Genomic DNA, 20,611 nt, shown 5'->3' with positions numbered 1-20,611 from the left:
AGAGTGGAGGGTGAGTGGGTTGGAAAGGGGGAACTGATTACAAGGATACACATGTGACCTCTTCCCTGGGAGAGGGACAGCAGAGAAGGGGGGAAGGGAGACTCCGGATAGGGCAAGATATGACAAAATAACGACATATAAATTACCAAGGGCACATGAGGGAGGGGGGAATGGGGAGGGAGGGGGAAAAAAAGAGGACCTGATGCAAGGGGCTTAAGTGGAGAGCAAATGCCTTGAGAATGATTGGGGCAGGGAATGTATGGATGTGCTTTATACAATTGATGTATGTATATGTATGGATTGTGATAAGAGTTGTATGAGTCCCTAATAAAATGTAAAAAAAGAAAAGAGAAAAAAATGATTAGGGCAAAGACTGTACAGATGTGCTTTATACAATTGATGTATGTATATGTATGAACTGTGATAAGAATTGTATGAGCCCCAATAAATTGTTAAAAAAAAAAGAATTATCATTGGGATGCTGACGTGTCCTCATTCTACCTTAACAACCTGACCTCGACTAGCACAAGACTAGAGACGGCTTCCAGAGCATCTTGAAATCTCTGTGGTGAGGATCAGTTTTGGTTTAATATGCAGTCTGAAGTAGAGCAGCACTTTGCTAAAGCACAATCAGAATTAGTAACTAGGAAATAAATAAAGAATGGAGACATGATGAATATTAAACTCAATAGACATAAAATCTCACGTCTCGAGTACAAAACTAAAACATAGAAAGAGAAAAAAAGACTAAACTGGTTATTTATTAAAAAAAACTGTATATAGAGGTGATTAGTAGAAAAATTGCTATTATACTCACAACTTTTAGATGTTCCATGTTGTAAATAAACAAACATGTATAGGTGCAGTAGGGATATTTCACTTTAAATCCCTGTCTGCCATAACGGCATACATGTTAATATTTAAAAAAACAATACTAAGAAGTGCACTTGTTAAGTTGTAGAATCTAGGTAAGTTAAGGATGGTAAATGTAGGAGGGGCCTTCAAAAAGTCCCTGGAAAATGCAGTTAATGGAAAATTTTCATGCATTTTGAAGGCCCTCTGTTGGGATAATGCATAGACAAAGTGTTTCCCTATTTTGTCTTACTAACACTGATAGTAGATCAACCAACTTTACGGAGGCCTGTTGACAGGATTGGAAGAGGATGTTGTTCATTAATTTTAGGATGTTTGGATATTTTTTAACTCCAAGGGAAGCAAGTGATAATGTGGTGTTATAAATTATCTTTAGTTTTTCATCAGTATCTAGTTCCAATAATATATCCTATATAAAGTTTTAGTTCCATTTAAATGATCTTTTGATGCAATAATGAATTCTTAGTCTATTAAATTTTATATCAGGGATTTTTATTGAATATGTTGTTGTTGGATCCTTCCAGTTGGCTCCAACTCATGGCATTGCTATGCTAAACACAATGAAACGCCATCCAGTTCAACACCATCCTTACAATTGTTGATATTTGAGCCATTTTAGGAGTCACTCTGTCAACCCATCTTCTTGATGGTCATGCCCAAAATATGTGACATGAAGTCTTGCCATCTTTGCTTCTAAGGATCATCCTGGCTATATTTCTCCCGAGAAAGATTTATTTAATCTTCATCAACACCTTAATTTAAATGCATCCATTCTTCTATGAACTTCCTTATTCATGATTTCACTTTTTCATCTATATGAACTAATTTAAAATATCACAGCTTGGATCAAGTGCACCTTTATTCTCCAAGTGACATCTTCTTACTCAATACTTAAAAGAGGTCTTGTGCAGCCGGTTTGCCTATTTCAATATGTTGTTTGATTTCCTGACTGTCACTTCCATGAAGAATGATTAACAACTTCCATCCTTTCTCTATTTATCATGATATAGTTTTTTGGTCCAGTTGTGAGGATTTTGGTTTTCTTTACACTGAGTTGCAATTCATACTGAAGGCTGCAGTCTTTGATCTTCATCAGCATGTGCTTCAAGTCCTCACTTTCAGCGAGTAAGGTCGTGTCGGCTGAATATTGCCATTTGCTACTAAACCTTTCAATCTGATATGACATTCTTCATATAGTCCAGCTGTTCTGATTATTTACTCAGCATACGGATTGATTCACAAAGGAGTTTACATTCATAGGTATAAAACAAAACAAAACAAAAAACGGCTGCCTCCCAGGCAATTGTGACTTACATAGTATCCCAATAAGACAGATTAAAACTGCTCCTTCGTGTTTCTGAGGCTGTGAAAATTTGCAGGAGCAGCCTGCCTGCCACAACTTTGTCCTGCGGAGCACAGCTAGTGGGTATGAACTGCTGACCTCATGGTTATCAGCAGCACAACGTGCCGTGAGGGTCATAGAGATTAATATTTATAACACGCAATGTTGGAGGACACGATTCAATCTATAATATGAGGGGAGAAGTTATATCAAGAATGTTAGAACTGTAGCTTGCATTTTTAGTGTTTCTTTGGGAAACTGAACGAGCTTGGTTCCAATATTTAAACACAAAACTCAAAGCCTTTGAGTCAATGGTGACTCATAGCAACCCCGATGTGTGTGTCCTAGACTGTAACTGCTTACGGGAGTAGAAAGCCCAGGCTCTCTCCCATGGAACTGCTGGTGGTTTTGAATGGTCGATCATTCAGATGGCACCCAACGCATGATGCCACCAGGGCTCCCAACATTGAAATATATGAACACTCAAGTCTGATTTGCTCCTTTGTCCAATATCTTTGGTATTTTAATGAGCTTTACGTCAATGAGAAAAAAGTGCATTTTTTTCCTCAATGGGAGTTGAGAACAATGCACAAAATAAACAGACACTCGGAAGAACAAGGTTCTACAGATCACTGTATTGCGATTTTAAATGAACAGTTGTCAATGACTACAAGGTGATGAGCTGTGAATTTGAAATCAACTCATTGGCAATGAGGGGGAGGTGATAATTTTGCTATCACCATATCACAAGGTTGTAGTCAAACACTTAATGAATTTGATCCAACATTAATTATATTTTTTAACACAGAGTTGGCGTTCTGCATGTGGACTGCTGGCCTCCCAAGTGTGGGAAAGTACATTTCTGTTCATTAAAGCCACACACTTGGGGCATTTTCCGTTACAGCAGCACCAGGAAGTGAAGACATCCCAATAACTCTTGATGGTCAGATTCCAGATGATCAAAACTAAATTTGGGTAAAGCAAGCAAACAAGCAAACAAAGAACTCCTGATGTGAAGCATTGACAGTTTTTAAATAAGCCCTGGGGATCCTCGTGGTGCCCGGGCTGTGAAGCACAATTTGAGCAAGTCCTGTGTGACAAAGATGAGGTGGTGGCAGGGCTGTGAATTAGTTCATGTAGCTCTTCCTCTCACAGTCTGCAAATCCCGCCAAACCACCTTGCCTTGCATGAGCTTGGCAAGAAGTTGGGGAAGCTCACGATAGACTCATCTGTGAGTACTTACCATCAGGCTTCCTGGGAGTGCCCTCCTGCAGTGCTTAAAATAAGCCCCGTCCCCACCCCAAGGAGCAAGAAGAGGGATCTTATTATCGGCAAGAGCCAGGAGTGGACCCCACCCTCTAGACCAGCAGTTCTCAACCTGTGGGTACTGACCCCTTTGGGGATCGAATGACCCTTTCGCAGGGTTGCCCAATTCATAACAGTAGCAAAATGACAATGATGAAGTAGCAATGAAAATAATCTTATGGCTGGGGGTCAGCACAACATGAGGAACTGTATGAAAGGGTCGCTGCATTTAGAAGGTTGAGAACCACTGCTCTAGACCCAAGAATCTTGTGCAGTGAACTTTCTGGATTCAGAAGACAGCTCTAAGATCAGAGGAGCATCGGCAGAACCAGGAGCCAGAACATGGAACAAGTGCCCAACCCTTGCAGGCAGTGGAGCTGAGTGCTTTTGTGCAGGAGGCTGGCTCTGAGTGAGGTGCCTTTGGGCACTTCATTCAAGATGCTAGGTTTGCTGGCCCTTGGAGCTTGGGCTGGATGCCTTCAGGCTGAGGTTTATAGGGGAGTGGTATGCCCCTTTGGGCATTTAATAGCAGACCCGAAAGAACTGTAACCTCTCCCGAGAAACAACTCAACTGGGAACATTTCTCACTGGGACTATAATGTGTTAATATTCTTAATAAATGTTTTAAATCATGGTTTTTGTCTGGGAGCTCTTTGCGGCCATTGCAATGGACATTAGAACCTAGAAATCAAGAGGAGAGCTAAAACAGAGACCGCTCCTTAAGATTTCATAGTTGTCTATCCCAATAAAGATTTACAGTTTCAGAAACATCATACAGGGTCACTGTGAGTCAGAACCAACTTCATGGATTTTGGCCAATTTTAACCTACCACTGTGAAGTCACTGAACACAGCCTTTAGAAATTATGCTAACAATCTGTTCTCATGAACTGATGTTGGCTACCTCTAACACATTCGCCCTCACATAAATCAAACTTTTGTTCTATGCTTTTAAGCATTGTTCAATTCAGCTGACATTTTTTTGGCAAGACTTTCTCAGTGAGGGAACCATTACATTGATTTACATTCTGACCTGGTACTTTATGCAGGTATCCACTCCAGAATGTCTTCTTATAGCTGCACTATCAGAATGTTCTCTGATACAAAACTTAAACTGACAATCACCTTTGCTGACAATATAATCCTTTACAATTTCATCTAATTCAGCACTAGTCGTGTTTGTCAGCAAAGATGCGGAAAATATAATTTGAATGAGAACTGAGACAATTCCCACTTCACATATTCAGCACGCTCAAATTGTACATGCATTCAAAGAGCTGCACAGAAAGAACCGTACATAAACAAGATCTGTGCATTCAATTTATAATGAAAAATTGCTTCTATTTTTGTTTAATGAATTGTTCTCACATGTCACTAGTTTCAGAAATTATAGTGCTATGGTGTTTTTAGAATTTAGTGTGTGTGGTCTTTAACAGTGAGGTGTTTTTTTCTCTCTCAAAATTAAGTGAGATTGGAAAAATTGAACAAATATATTTGATGTATAACCGAGAAGTCACATAGGGAGATAAATTAGAGAATACTAATTAAGACATTTTAGGTATCTGCTCCCATAAAGATTCCCATTCTCAGAAGCCTTCTATAATGTCTTGGCAGTTCTATGTACTTTAATCAACCTCACATGGTTCTTCATATAGACACATGAAACACTAACGGTCACATAAAATAGTAATCACCTACTTTTTAATTCAATGTTTTTTATTTCAAACGTTACTTTGAGCCCTATTAGAACTGACTTGATGGCCGTGGCTTTGGTCAGAGCACAAACAATTTTGAAGAAGAAGAAAAAAGTAGGAGGGCTCATTGCCTAATTTCAAACATACTGTACATCTATAGAAATTGAAACAGTTGAGTGCTGATTCAATGAAGAACATGTAGACCTATGGACTAGAATTAAGAGCCTAGAAATAAATCTATCCATCTATGAATGAATGATTTTGACAAGGATTCTAAGTTCATTCATTGTGGAAGGGATACCCTCTTTAAGAAATGGTACTGGCAAAATATGGAAATAGGTTTCATACTTCACACCATACAGATACTAATTTAAAATGAATCAAGGACCTATGTGTTTAAAATAAAACTACACAGTTTTAGGACATATACAAAGGGTCAAAACTCTGGGACCTAGTTCTTATTTGTTTTTAATAATAGATTATTAAACAAAGGTACAAATACATAAACAGCAGATAATTACATAAATGTGACTGTACAACAAATACTTTCATATATCAAGAAATAAAAAGGTGAAAATACAACATACAGATTTGGAAAAATATTCAATAGCAATATATCTGATAAATACATACGTATAAAGCTTCTACAACTTTACCACAAAAAGACAAGTTAATGAACAATTGACAAAGGACATTGCAGTTCTTAATGTGGCTCCTTTAGCTATACTTTAGCTATAGTCTCTAAGTCCTATCAAATGACCTTTTTCTGATGGGTCTGTTAAAGGAAGATGGGGTGGGGCTAACACTGGTGGAATTCAGTTATGAATGCTTGCAAATAGGGCTAATTGCGATTGCCATCAGACTGGGTATAAAATGAACCAGCCATCTGAGAGGTATGGAGGGGCATGGGACTTCCCTACCTGCGAGAGGGGAGCCTGGATGGAACAGGGCACATGCTTTGCATCCAATCCGGCCATTCCTGCTCATCGAATCTCCTGGATACAGGAAGCGCTCTCACACAGAGGAGCAGCAACAGCAGAATCAGGAGCCAGAGCAGGAGACCAAGTGGCAGACTTTCTAGCCCATAGAACAAGCAAAGCTGAGTTCCTTCAGGAGGGTGACTGGCTTGTGGAGTGGGGTGCCTCCAGGCACTTAACGAGGGATGCTGTGTTTGCTGACCCACAGAACTATCATTTAATGCATTTGGGCTGAAGTTTACAGCAGAGCTACGGGCGGGCGGGCTCTTGGGTGTTTATTGGTGGCCCTAAAGGAGCTTTGTAACATGGTCTGAACAGGTCAGAAGCCAGGGATGGGTCATGTGGTAGACAGGCTTGGTAAAGAGGGGGAGAGCCCGAGAGGGGCCTGCTTGTGGGCACAGCAAAGAAGAAGAACCGATCAGAAGAACTAGATGGTGCCCAAGTACTACTACCAAATATCATGATCAGATAAAAAGAGACTATGTGGAAGCAATTTTAAAAATCTTAACTAATTCAGACTTACTGGGTACATTGAAATATGAGGAATACCTGAGATGATTGCCCTGACATACTATTTAAATCCTGAGTGAATCTAGCCCTTGTAGCTCCTGTTAAATTAATAGATTTTAGTTCAAAAATAAAGAATGTCACCTATGAGTACTATGTTCCGGGTTATTTTGTTTGTTTTCAATTTTAAGGCCAAATGGACAAATGCCATTAAAGCACAAATGAAAAGTCTGGGGCATGAGGCAATGAGACTGAGTTAATAGGAGTGAAACAATCAGAGCAAAAATAATTGCAATGTTGACATAATGTGAAGCACCAAGGTCAATGAACAGTAGGTGTAAAAGTTGTTGAATGGGAATGTGTTTGCTAGGTATATTTTCATCACAGGTGCAATACGTATCATTACCATTTTATTTTGGATTTCAGTACTGACGCTTTGGGTGTAATTCACACATGATGGTGGCTGTTATAGGGTGTCATCAACTCACTGGGACTCAAAGCACTGCCAGGACCGTGCCAATCACAATCTTTGCCATGGCTGAGTCCTTTGCTGTGGCCGTGCAGTCTGACCTTGAGGTCTTCCTCTTTTTTGCTGGCCTTCTACTTTTACAAGCACGGCATCTTTCTCTAGGGCTGGGTTGCTCCTGGTAACATGTTCCAAATACTTGAAATTAAGTTTAACTATCCTCGCTTCAAAGGAACATTCTGTTTGTTCTTCTAAGACAGATTTTGATTTTAATTCTTCTGGGAGTTTATTTCATATAGTTCATATTCTTTACTAACATCCTAATTCAACAGCACCACTTCTTCTTTTGTCTGTCTTATTCATTGTCCAGCATTTGCATGTATATGAGCTACTTAAAGATGCCATGGCTTGGATCAGGTGCTCTTGGGTCTTCAAAGTGACGTCCTTGCTTTTTAACACATTAAAGAGTTATGTTGCAGGCAATACAGTGTGGGCGATACAAAATCCCTTGACAGGAAGCAGAATCCTGGTCCCATGGATGTTGATGTGGATTCAAGTTGGTAATGGACTAAGAGGCCCTAGGTGGGGAGGCCTTCAATCCCACAATGGCGGCACCAGTGAACTTGGGCGTAGCAAAGATGGCCCAGGAGGGGGCGGCATTTGATGCTGCTGTACATGGGTTTGCCATGCATTGGCGCTAAATCAGTAACCACCACTTTGGTAGTGGAACTTGAAAGAGGACCAAAGACCTGCTCACACCCTTCTTTCTGACCAGGCTTGGCATTGGTGTGGTTGAGCAGTCACTACCAGAACACAGCTCTGCTAGGAGGGGAGGCCATAATTCGTTTCTAGGTGGCAGGTGCTTCCAGGCTCAGGGTGCCAGAAGTGGGCATGGGGGGAAGAAATACATGGGATCATAAAGATAACTGATCTGACTTTGATCTCCTTTACCAGATGGAGCAGAATGTTAAGAATCCCCCTGTGGTTTTGTTTTTGTTCTTTGTCTTTTCAATGCTTCTCACTCCCTCTTCTACCTCAGTAAACTTTCTAATGAACTTATCTACCGTTTGGCTACAGGTGAGACTTTGGTTTGAATTCCCATTTTAACAGTGCAGACCACTCAAAGGTAAAGTGAATCCTTACACTATGAGTCTGTAAATCCTACTTTCTTCCTCTCTTCTGGTTCTCTGGGGGTTGGATGGCATAAGTCCCTTTCTACATGAATAAAGACCTGTATTTTGTATCAGATCTCTATTCATGGTAGATTAGTAGACACTGAATTTTAATATCAAATACAAAGTATTTATGGCTGATACCCAATTCTTGGCCCATCAACACTTCTGTTCTATCTTCACACATTATAATGCACTTAATTGGGATGTGTGCTTCCAAAGATTCTTTTCTGAGGCCTCAAGAAGCAATATACAGGCTCCCAGTGTGACCGAACAAAAAAAGGCAAGTATACCCTCATGTCCTTGTTTAAACACTGTTAAACATTTTTGTTAACTCCTGTGGAGTTGGTTCTGACTCATGCATGCAGAGTTAAATGGATCGAGAGGTCTTTTAGGGCTATGATCTTTGGAAAGCAGAGCACCAGAGCTTTGGTCTTCCAAGGCAAGTCTTAAAAGAGAACTTGAACATTTTCTTCTATCTTGTACTCAGTGTTATTAGCTCCCCAATTTCCCTTTACCTCCTCTGTCATACCACCAAGAACCCAGTAATCCAGTTACTCCTCAGATTTACCTAGCCTAGATTTTAAAAACAGAAAAATGTACAAGAGAAGCTAACCACAATAACAAAGTAAAACAGAGATAAACATCGATCGAAAATAAAGTAGAAAATATTAAAAGCTAGACAAAATGTAAACTGTATCAAAACTAGATCGAATGATAAAGTGTTAAATGTCAGCCTAACTGAATCTGTAATAATTCACTTTCTACTGCATTCTTCATGATAGTTAGACTATTCACATGCCTGGTCTATGGTCTGAGGCGATTCACCAAAGCATTAATCTATGTATCTCTCTCCTGTACTTATTTTTAAACCTGGAAGGACTTTTAAATGGGTCAAAAGGAGGATCAAATGAAATGATATTACACTTGAACCTCACTGTATCTGCTATAATTAACTTTACAGTGCTGTCTGTCTGATAACAAGCCTCCACACATCTTGACCATAGTCAGAGGAGATTCACCAGAGGCTTAGTCTATGTGCGGACGCTGAAAATAGAATTTGGGCTTTCACTGTCATCTATAGCCTTCGACAAGCCTTGGGTTCACAATTTAAGCTCTGAATCCATTATCATCTTAGGAATTGCCTTATATTATTTTTAATCTTTGGACCATACAGGCTAGTGTGGGTTTACCTGACACCTCACTTAGATGGATTTTTATTTTATTTACAATCCCAGATGCTAGTCTTTCTGATAACCAGACACAATCTGGTTTCTTCTCCACACTTGCTACAGGACCTGTATCATCGATGCTTCCTGACGGTGAGCACCAAGCAGGACCAGGTCAGAAGAAATAATTGTTCTTAGAGTGGGACTAAAATTAAGTGCAAGGCCCAAATCCATCCATAGATCTATGGTTTATAAATGTTTCTAGTTCACCAGAGACATCATTGTCATTTTATTTTAGATGATGTTATCAATCATCTCCCCGAGGCAGAACATAATCTTATTCTACACCATTGGCTCAATTTCAAACATGGTTGAGAAAAGGAAATTACAAGTATAGGCCAGCTACAAACCACACCACCCAAATTATTGACTTGTACAGATTAACCTCTTAAATGACTTGACAGGTTTTACACAAACAATGGGAGTTGGTGATAGGGAAAAATTTCAATAATATTCACTGATAGCAGTAAAACCACACCGTCCAGATGAATACATGTCATCATAAAACAAGGAAGGCATTAAGTTCGTAAGTAAATGGTAGTCTGGGCCCACCGTTTGCGGGGCACCGTTCTTGGTACATTTGAACCAGCCATCTTTCAGTTGGTAGACAAGCATTTAACTGGTCCCACCACTCAGGGCTGCCCCATGACTTCCCTTCCCACCAATGTGAAAATCAAGTCCAAATTCCTCCCCGAGGCTGTCGTGGCTCTTCCGCATCCGATGCTTGCTTATTGTGTCACACATCGGCACGTAGTAAACCTGCTCAGTGCTTGGCCATTATCTGAACGCACTGTTCCCTCTTTTAGCGCTACTTTCCCCTCCCTCCTCTTCACCTGCGGAATGTCAACGTATCTTTGAAGCCTGTCCTTGGATGGTAATTCTTCAGGAAGTCTCCCTTGACACGGCTCTCAGCCCGTTCTTTCTTGTGCCCTTGCAGCCCATCTTTCCCTTTCCGCTCTTGCCCTGCACCCCTGCTGCTGTGTGTTCAATGGACAGGCTTCTCTACCGCTGTGACGCACCTTGGGGTCAGAGGCCACGCCTGTACATTTTTACCATGACTATACACACACACACACACACCGCGAAATTCCTGACAGACAAGCTTCTCACTCCCTACTTGCTGAAGGAATAAAGCTAGTAGGAACCACGGGTGGAAAATGTCGTTAACACTATGAATTTCCCCTGAATGAGGCTGCCTGCTTTGAATTAGAGTACGCTGCTGCATTTCCTCAGGTTTTCGTTATTATTATTACTTCGCACATGGTAGAATGTTGTATTGGTTTCCATGTGCTTACGAAGACCCTGCCTTTGTTATGGTTTTCTCATTTCCCCAAGTATATGGCAAACTCTGGTATGGTTTCGAAGAATTATTTTTTATTATCAAGTACATGCAATCACTGGAACTAATAATGCAAACAAAACTGCTTCACTGCCTAGATTGCAATTACTTTAATTGACTGTAGATCGGTTTTTAAAAAATGCTTCTTAATGTGTTTTAAGCAAATACTGTTTTCTGTGTTTTTCATTTGCTTATTAAATTATTTTAATTCATATATTGTAAGTGTAATGTTCATGTAGCCCCTGGGAAAGTGTGATTGGCAGAATTAGACATGGTGATCTTTTCATGCTGTTGACAGCGGAATTCATTAGGTAGAAACTTATAACTTGTAAAGTTTGGAATGTATCCTCACACAGGGAATACGATAGTTTTGTGGGCAGGAAAAAACAGCTCCAGGAAAAAATTCTGTATAAAAATGCTCAGGGGCACAAGAAATAAGAATTCTGGTATATTAGTCTAGTATGATATTATTATATGACATCAATAATATTTTAGTATAGTAGAGATACTTAAGGCATAGAGCTTTCTCTTAGGAATCGACCCTGTTCCTCCATAATAGGCAGTTTCCTTTCCAGGCCCCAGTCAGGAAAAGGAGCTCCTGAATGGAGAACAGATACACAGCAGCAGGGGCTAGAGGTAGTGCATGTGCTTCATGGCGACTCTGAAGGTTGGCTCCAGGCCCAATCACCTCCCAGCACAGCAGAATTCATTCCACACTTTTGAGAGAGTGAGCCAGTTATATCTCGTCAAGCAAATAGTCTACATTGGCACTGCTACCATCTACAACAAACCCAAACCAAACCAAAACAAAAGAACAAAGCAAAAAAAAAAATTCATCATCAAATATTTCTAAGAACAGCTACTGGCTCCTGTTTCAAAGTCCACCTCAAAGAGCAGCCACCCAAACAGTAACCTTGGACAGAGCCCCTGGGCAACTAAATGGTGAAAATGCTTTGGAAGGACACTTACATAAAAAAAATAGAAGGTAACGGTTATTTTATAGAAGTTTTTCAGTAATTTATATTGCTATTTTTAATATTGCTGAATTCCTTAACTATTAAAGATCTAAGATGTCAAAAAAGGGCAAGAAATGAAATGAAAAAACAATTACAACTTTTAGAAATACTTCCTGAGTCATTCTAATGGAAAGTCCCTGGATGATGCAAATTCAAAACCTCCAGAGGACACATGAGGGTCTCTATTTTGATAAGTAGATGCAGTTGCAGAAAGCCCAGGGTCAGTTCCACGGTGCCGGAGAGGACCGCTATGAGTCGGAATGGATTTTGTTTGTTGTGTTGTTTGTTGTGTTTTTGTTGGGAGAGGGCGAAGCAAGCAGTTCAGGTGTCAGCTACTAAGTGAAAGATTGGCAGTAGAGTCTGTAAAGGCTCCCTGGAGCAAAGGCCTGGTGATGTAATATTGAAAAACCAACCAAGGAAACTATGAAAGACATCTCTACTCACAAACAACCTAACACCAACTGGTTAATCCTACTTGCGTAATTTTTCTACCACACTTGGTTCTCCTTAAAGTTATGATCTTTTGAATTTAACTGTAGCTCTAACTCCTGGAAAGGAAATCCCGGAGAGTAAAAATAAGCAGCGGCTTTGTTCAATGGTGAGGGGAACGAAGGCACTGAGCAAGGTGACATCAAATGGTATGCCCTCCCCCGTGGTGGGCACAAGCCCAGGAGGTCATACTGCATCCACGGCTGACATGGACAATACTCTCAGCAACTCTCTCGGTGAAGGGTAGTCACGAACACGGTCCTTCTAGCCATCTTATTTATGTGATATCGTACACATTCTGGCCTCTCTCTATGCCTGGGACTATAATCTCATTTGTGAGGGTGTTTTCTGCTATGCTACAGGGCGTCCTGGCAGTGCAATGGTTACCTGCTGGGCTGATAACAGCTAGGTTGGCAGTTCGAAACTACTAGCTACACACTGATGAGTGAGGAATGAATGTATTTACCATTACACAATTTCTTAACTTGCTAGGGCTGCCACAACAAAATACCACATTCAGTTATTGTCTCATCATTCTAGAAGCTAGATATTTGAATTCATGGCATCTCTATCTGCTTTCACTCCCTCAGCACTCACTGCTGTGGGGTTGGTGCTCACACTGTGACCCTACAAAGGCACGGTGGCACTGCCTCTGTGAGATTTGAAGACTATAACTCTGTACGGAAGCAGAAAGCCCTGCTTTTCTCCCACTGAGTGGCTCATATTTTGAACTGCTGTCCTTAATGATGGTTACCAGGAGGCCACCAGGGCTCCTGTCTATCTGTTCTAGGGGAAGATAGTTCTAGGTCTTACTACATTCCTCATAGGCCTGGGCATTTGTGGATTGCGGGCGGTTCCTGACGTAGCTGCTGAACCTGGTGTGTAACCCACCCTTCTGTGATAACTGACAGAAAAAGAAAATCTGTATCACCAAACAAAGTCATGTTCATTGTTCATAGGTACCAGCTATCTAGAGGACATAATTCATGTTTCAACAAAGGAAATGCAAAGGTATTTATAGAAGATGCATATCAATTTTCTTGTTGTTAGGTGCCATCGAGTCGGTTCCAACACACAGCAACTCTATGCACAACCGAATGAAACACTGCACGGTCCTGTGCCATCCTCACAGCTATTCCCATGCCTGAACCCCTTCCTGCAGCCCCTGTGTCAATCCATCTCTCTGATGGCCTTCCTACTTCTCGCTGCTCCTCCACTTTATTAAGCATGATGTCTGTGTTAGACAGGGTTCTTTGTTTGTTAGAGAAACAAAACCAGGACACTTATCAATGAATATAACAGCTAATTAATCCACACAGCAGTACAGAGGGCTCAGTTCAACTCTGTACTGAACAGTTAATATAGTGAATGTCCTTCAGCTCCCATGGGCTGCTGGTCCAAGGTCAAGGAAGTAAACAGTGGAGTCTGCCCTCAGGCAAACCAAGCAGGTGGGCAGCAACAGCAGGAAGAAGAGAATTTGAGGCGCAGCAGAGGCCAGTAGAGTGGGAAGTAGCAAAGCCTCCTGCAGCAGCCTCCCAGAGGATCCTCCAGAAGCGAGGCTAAGCGGGTCTCCATGGAACCTCCAGCTCTATCGAAGCATGCGCAGCAAGGCAACGTGATCCACCAGTTGGCTTGGCCCACAATAGCACAGAACACAGTGGAGGCAGAGGACTAGCTCAGAAAGCAGAGTGCTGGTGCAATCACCAGGAAGAGGAGGAATAAGGGCCTTGGGAAGCCATTTATCTCCTTGCCCTCCAATCAAGCTGCAACTTGATTAAACTCCGCCCACATGTTCCCATGGAAGCCCAGTTGGCACAGTAACTGTAATTATTACAATGTCCTTCTCTAGGGATGGGTCTCTCTTAACAATATGTGTGAAGTATGTAAGACCAAGCTTTGCCATCTTTGCCTCTAAGGAGCACCCTGGTCTCAGTTATTCCCAGACAGACTCCTTTGTCCTTTTAGCAACCCATGGCACTCTCAATATTTTTCATCCACACCATGATTCACATGCATCGAGTCTTCTTCAGTTTTCCTTATTCGTTGTTCAACTCGCTCATGCCTATGAGGTAATTGAAAATACCATGACTTGGGTTAGGTACACCTTACTCCTAAAAGTAACATCCTTCTTTTCAAAACTCTAAGGAGGGCTTGTGCAGCAGATGTACCTAATGCAATGTGTTGCTTGATCCCTTGACTTCTGCTTCCATGAGCATCTATGGTGGATCTGAGTTAAGACAAAATTGTTGGCAACTTTAATCTTTTCTCCACTTATCACGATGCTACCTATTTGACCAGTCATGAGGAGTTTGGTCTTCTTTACATTGAGTCATAATCCATCCCGAAGGCTTCAACCCTTTAGTACTTCAGGTCCTCCTCACTTTCAGCCAGCAAGATTGTGTCATCTGCATATCGAAGGTTGTTAATAAGTCTTCCTCCAAACCTGATGTCACATTCTTCTTCGTATAAGGCAGCTTCTCTGATTTATGGATCAGCATGCAGATGGAACAAGTATGATGAGAAAATACAACCTGACACAGCTTTTCTGAGTTTAAACCATGTAGCATTCCTCTGTTCTATTTGCACAACTACCCCCTTGATCTGCATACAAGTTCCTCATGAGCACAATTGAGTGTTCTAGAATTCCCATTCTTCTCAAAGTTAACCATAATTTATTTATTATTGTCCACACAGTCAAATACCTCTGCATAGTCAATAAAACACAAGCAAACATCTTTCCGGTATTCTGTTTTCAGCCAAGATCCATCAACAATGATATACCTTGTTCCATGTCCTCTACTGAATCCAGCCGGAACTTCTGACAGTTCCCTGTCAAAGTTCTGCTGCGATCATTGTTGGAGGGTCTTCAACAAAATTTTACTTGTGTGTGATGGCAATGATACTGCTCTGTAGGTTGAGCATTCTGTTGGGTAATCTTTCTTTGGAACGGGAACAAATATATATCTCTATCTATCTATCTATCTATCTATCTATCTATCTATCTATCTATCTATCTATCTATCTATCTTCTAGTCAGTTGGCCAAGTAGCTCTCTTCCAAATTTCTTGGCATAAATGAGTGGGTCCTTCCAGTGCTTCATGAGCTTGCTCGAGCATCTCAATTGGTATTCCAACAATTTCTGGAGCCTTGTTTTTGGCCAATGTACTCAGTGCCATTTGAACTTCTTCCTTCAGCCCCATTGGTTCTTGCTGATATGCTACCTCCTGAAATGTTGGAATGATGACTATTTCTTTTTTGTGTCATGATTCTGTATTATTTCCATCTTCTTTTATAGTTTCCTGCATCATTCAAGATTTTCCCCGTAGGGTCTTTTAAGATTGCAATTGGAGGCTTGAAATTTTTCTTAAGTTCTTTCAGTTTCAGTGATGCTGAGAGCGTTCTTCTTTTTGGTTTTCCTAATTCGAGGTCTTTGCCCATTTTGTGTAATATTTGACTTTATCTTCTCAAGCTGCCCTTTGAAGTATTCTATTCAGCTCTTTGACTTCATCATGTCTTCTATTTGCCTTAACTGCTCTACAACTGAGAGCAAGTTTCAGTCTTTTCAGACATCCACTTTGACCTTCCATTTCGTTCTGGTCTTTTCATGACCTTTGGCTTTCTTCAGGAATGATGATCTTGATGTCCTCCCACCGGTCACCGGGTCCTGTCATTCGTGTTAAATGCTTCAAATCTGTTCTCGAGATGTTCTCAAAATTCAGGTGGGGTGGACTCAAGGTCATATTTTGGTTATTAGGGACTTGTTTCAATTTTCTTTACCCTTACCGTGAACTTACATATGGCCAACTGTGGAACAGTTGGTTCCTGGTCTGGTTTTAGCTGCTGATATTGAGTTTCTTCATTGTCTCTTCCCACAGATATAGTACATTTGATTTTTTTGTGTATTCCATCTGGGATAGTCCATGTGTACATTCATAGTTGCCTTTTGTGTTGTTGAAAAAGATATTTACAAGGAACAAGTCATTAGTTTTGCAAAGTTCTGTCATGCAAGCTCCAGTTTCATTTCTTCACCAAAACCATATTTTCCAACTTTTGCCTTCTAATTGCCAATATTTATCAATGCATCTTGATTGCATAGTTGATCAATTTTCAACTGAAGTCATTTGTTGAATTCTTCAATTTCTTCATCACTAGATTTTTTTGTTTGCTGCATGAATTTGAATAATATTTGTGTTGATTGTGTTTCCTTGAACTTGTATAGATATAATCCTCTCACACATAGCTTTATACTTCACTATGGATTTGTAATGTCCCTTTTGACAATGAATGCCACATGATTCCTCCTGATTGAGTTATTCCTGGCATAGTAAATCATGTGTTCTTCTAATTCAACATGGCAAATAGCAGTCCATTTCATCTCAGTAGTGTCTAGGATATTGACCTTTATGTGTTTCATTTCATTTTTTGACAACTTCCAATTTTCCTGGATTCATGCTTAGCACATTCCATGTTCTGATCATCAGTGGATATTTTCAGCTGTTTCTCTTTACCCTGAATCATGCCTCATCTGCAAATGAAGGTACCTAAGACTCCATAGTGACAGGATTTACCTGACTCATGTTGCCATGGTCGACTCCACCCGATAAATCAGTTCCTCTTGAGTCAAAATTCTCATGCCCTTGGACCTGAAGGGGTCATACTCTGCCACTATCTCCAACAATGTTCTGCTTCTATTCTTAGACCTTCAGTATCTGACAAAGCATCGACATTTTTAGTGGCTCCTTTCTTTGAAGCAGAGCGTCAAGTCCTTCTTCATTATCTGTATATCATATACCTTTCTAAATGTGATGGTCCTTGTACAGAGTATGTATGTCTGTATATATAAACTCTCATATAATATTAAACTTCTAGCAGAAACACATCTCAAGCCTGAATTTCATGTTTAAAAATAATTCTATTATTCAACTTAGGAGTCATTTTGATTTAAAATTTGTACTCATAATCAGAATTCCCTGAACATCTAATGGCTTTGCTTTTATTCTGTTGTCTTTTAGTACTGCATAAGCTGTAGAGGAATGCTCAAAAATTGCTGTAGAAGCAGTTAATAATTATAATTTTATATACGTATGAACAATTAGGTGACTTTGAGCAGTCCTAAGTAGACTGAGAATGCAGAAAGAGGAATAAGTTAGTTATTTTTTTCTTTAGTTAATTTGATTGATTATCATAGTCAATGATGGTGAATAGAGAAGCTTTCACTAGGCCAATACTCAGGTCACGTACCATGAGGGAGCAGAACCGTATAGCTGTGGGAAGGTAGCTGAGTTTGGAGGGCTTCCTGAAGAGGCTATGCTGTTTTCGAAGCTGGATGGAGAGCCCACTGGCTCTCCTACCACTGTTCTTTCAGGGCTCCAGCCATGCGGACATTCTCTGAATTCCTTGAATGAATTGTACTCTATCTTACAAGTTAGCACCTCCAGCAGGGACCTTCTACCAATCCCTCCATGTCTCTTCACATATCTGATGCCCACTTTCCCTACGATTCAACTCAGAGATCACCTTCCCTTAAGGCAGCAGTTCTCAATCTGTGGGTCCTGACCCCTTTTGGGCATCTAACAACTCACAGGAGTCGTCCGATTCATAACAGTAGCAAAATTGCAGTTATGAAGTAGCAACAATAATAATTTTATGGTTGGGACCACACAACAACATGAGGAACTGTATGAAAGGGTCGCGGCATCAGGAAGGTTGAGAACCACTGCCTTAAGGAATTCCATCCTTTCCTACAAATACACTTAAAACAAAGTTAAGCCCCCGCCGCTAATCAAAACCCGCATGTTGATCACTCCTCCTGCTTTCTCTGCCTTGGGATTTTAAGTCTTTTTCAGTATAACCCCCCCTTATCTGGGGTACAGGAAAAATGCTGAAGCCTGTGCACAGCAGAACATCTGGCATGCAGTGGGGGGTCATTAACTGTTTGGGAAGGAAGGAAGGATACAAGGGATGTAAGGATGAAAGGAAAGGACAGAAGAAGAAATGAAAAAAGAAAGAAGGGAGTAAATAAAGAAGGGGAAAGGGAAGAACAACTCTGTACAAGGCAATGATTTCTCTGTACTAGAACATTTAGAACGATGCAGATATTTCCTTAGGCTGGTGAGATTCTACCATCCCCGAAGTCCCTTTAGTTCTGGGCCAAGTTAGATGATCTTTACGTACTCACTGTACCGGTTAGCTTAACTAGGGGGAGAACACATTTATCCCAATGGCTCTTGGGAAACAAGGGAGAAACTATGGTTAGTTAGTTACATGTCTTTGGCCTTGTTCCCTACACTGTGAGACGCAGTCATGACATCGTTGGCAGAGCTTGCACAGAGGCATTCCAAAAACCACAGGACACATCTCTATGGGCAGAGAAATATCTACCACACTTGGGCAGGGATCATAAGCACTAACAAAATGCTTGGCCTAGTTCACATGTACAGTTCAATGAAATGGAAGCTAAAACACTCATGACAGATGCGAAGTGTTCTAAAAGGTGACTAACTTTTAAAAATTCCAAGTCACCAAATAAAATGTCAGTGACCTTTTATTTAGTGAGCAAGATTCATTTAAATCATGGCTTTATACGTGGGGACAAGTGAGATGGCTTCCCATTAACGCTGCTATTTTAAAATGGCACTGGAGGAAAACCATCCAGTTGCTTCTGAAGGAGAATGTTTGAAAATGTATTAGGGAAGAATGGTTGAACAATGTCTCAGGAGAAAACACGTGCAGTTGGCATATACCTGAGACAAAGAAGCTTTTTAGTTTATATTATGTAGCTCCTGTACTCCTCATGACCACAACATTGAAGCTTGTTCAACCTTTATTATGAAGTTTTATTCGACTAGAGTGTTTGGGTTTTATTTCCCTCTGGTCTACCAGTTACTTTCCCATAGAACCCTGAGCACTGAGACAGCCAGGTTTAAATTCCTGGTCCCAGAAGAAATTTAGCTAGTGGCTGAATATAACCCATTTTAGGTTTCTCATTTGTAAGATTGGAATAAAACTAGCATAGTTATGCAACTTAAATGGAAAGTACCTAATAAGCCCTAAGTGGACACTAGGTATTCTCATTAAATACTGATGTATATTTATCCTCCCATAAATATTTACTGAGAACTTGCTACTCTTGTTATTAGGCACCCTGGAGTTGCTCTCAACTAATAGCTCCTCAATTTACAACTGAACAAAACACAACTCACAGTCATTGCTGTGTGTAAGCCCGTTGCTGCTGCTCCTGTCCATGCAGCCTGTTGCGGGACTTCTGAGGCCACACCCCATCCTCAGGACAGCTTATATTAAGTGACTGGATACAAGATCTGACCCCTGCCTCAATGTGGGACAATTCTGAAAGACCACCCCAGCTCCAGAATTTCTCATAAGATAGGTTGACAACTCTGCTGTAACGGCAATCCATTTCAGTTTGTCCATCTACCCAATCCCGTGTTCCACTATCCCTCCCACCTCACAGGTGTTCCCCATACGTCTTTCTTGTTAGCTTGTGCCTAAACTTCTCCATCTCAAGGTCAACTTCCTGGAAACCATTCTAAAGCAGGGGCCGTGGGCATTTTTGTTATAGTAGTAAGCAGAGCGCTCACGGGTTTGGAAGCAGGTAGATATCCATCCACCAAATCTGTGCCTAGGACTAATGACCTCACTGTTTCTTGGTATAAGTAAAAAGGAAACTATAATGTATGACTCAAACAGCTAATGTAGGAATTAAAAAAAGACAAAGGATATGAAAGTGTTCCACTGAGAATCTGATGACCAGTAACTGTTCAATAAATGTTAGTTGTAATAGCTACTGTCATCATCATCGCCATCTTGAGTATAATTTGAATTACTGTTATAAATACATAAATAGAAAACTGATAAAAATAAACCTAGGACATTATCATTTTAGAGCAGCGGTTCTCAGCCCCTTTCACGGGAGTCACCCGATTCATAACAGTAGCAAAATTACAGTTATGAAGTAGCAACAAAAATAATTTTATGGTTGGGGGTCACCACACATGAGGAACTGTAGGAAAGGGTGGTGGCATCAGGAAGGTTGAGACCCACTACTTTAGAGACTTCTACTTAATCACAAGCCATTGATGGTTAGTAATGCTGGATTAAAGTGGACTTCAAATCGTGCCTAATTGTTTAATTCATACCTGATTGTGAGTGCTATTTATGAGACTTTTGTCTTTCTCTCTCCCCA

At 40.6% G+C, this 20,611-nt stretch overlaps 1 protein-coding gene across 2 annotated transcripts in view; it reads left to right on the top strand.

The window, feature by feature from the left end:
- The window catches only part of GRM1 (glutamate metabotropic receptor 1), a 461,245-nt gene that overhangs the window by 288,715 nt on the left and 151,919 nt on the right, over window positions 1-20,611 (top strand). The gene's annotated exons all lie outside the window — the stretch shown is intronic.

This window comes from Tenrec ecaudatus, chromosome 7 (assembly GCF_050624435.1).
Source record: "Tenrec ecaudatus isolate mTenEca1 chromosome 7, mTenEca1.hap1, whole genome shotgun sequence".
In the NCBI taxonomy this organism is placed as follows: domain Eukaryota; kingdom Metazoa; phylum Chordata; class Mammalia; order Afrosoricida; family Tenrecidae; genus Tenrec; species Tenrec ecaudatus.
The sequence above is the reverse complement of the archived record's forward strand: the minus strand, read 5'-3'. Positions and strand labels throughout refer to the sequence as shown.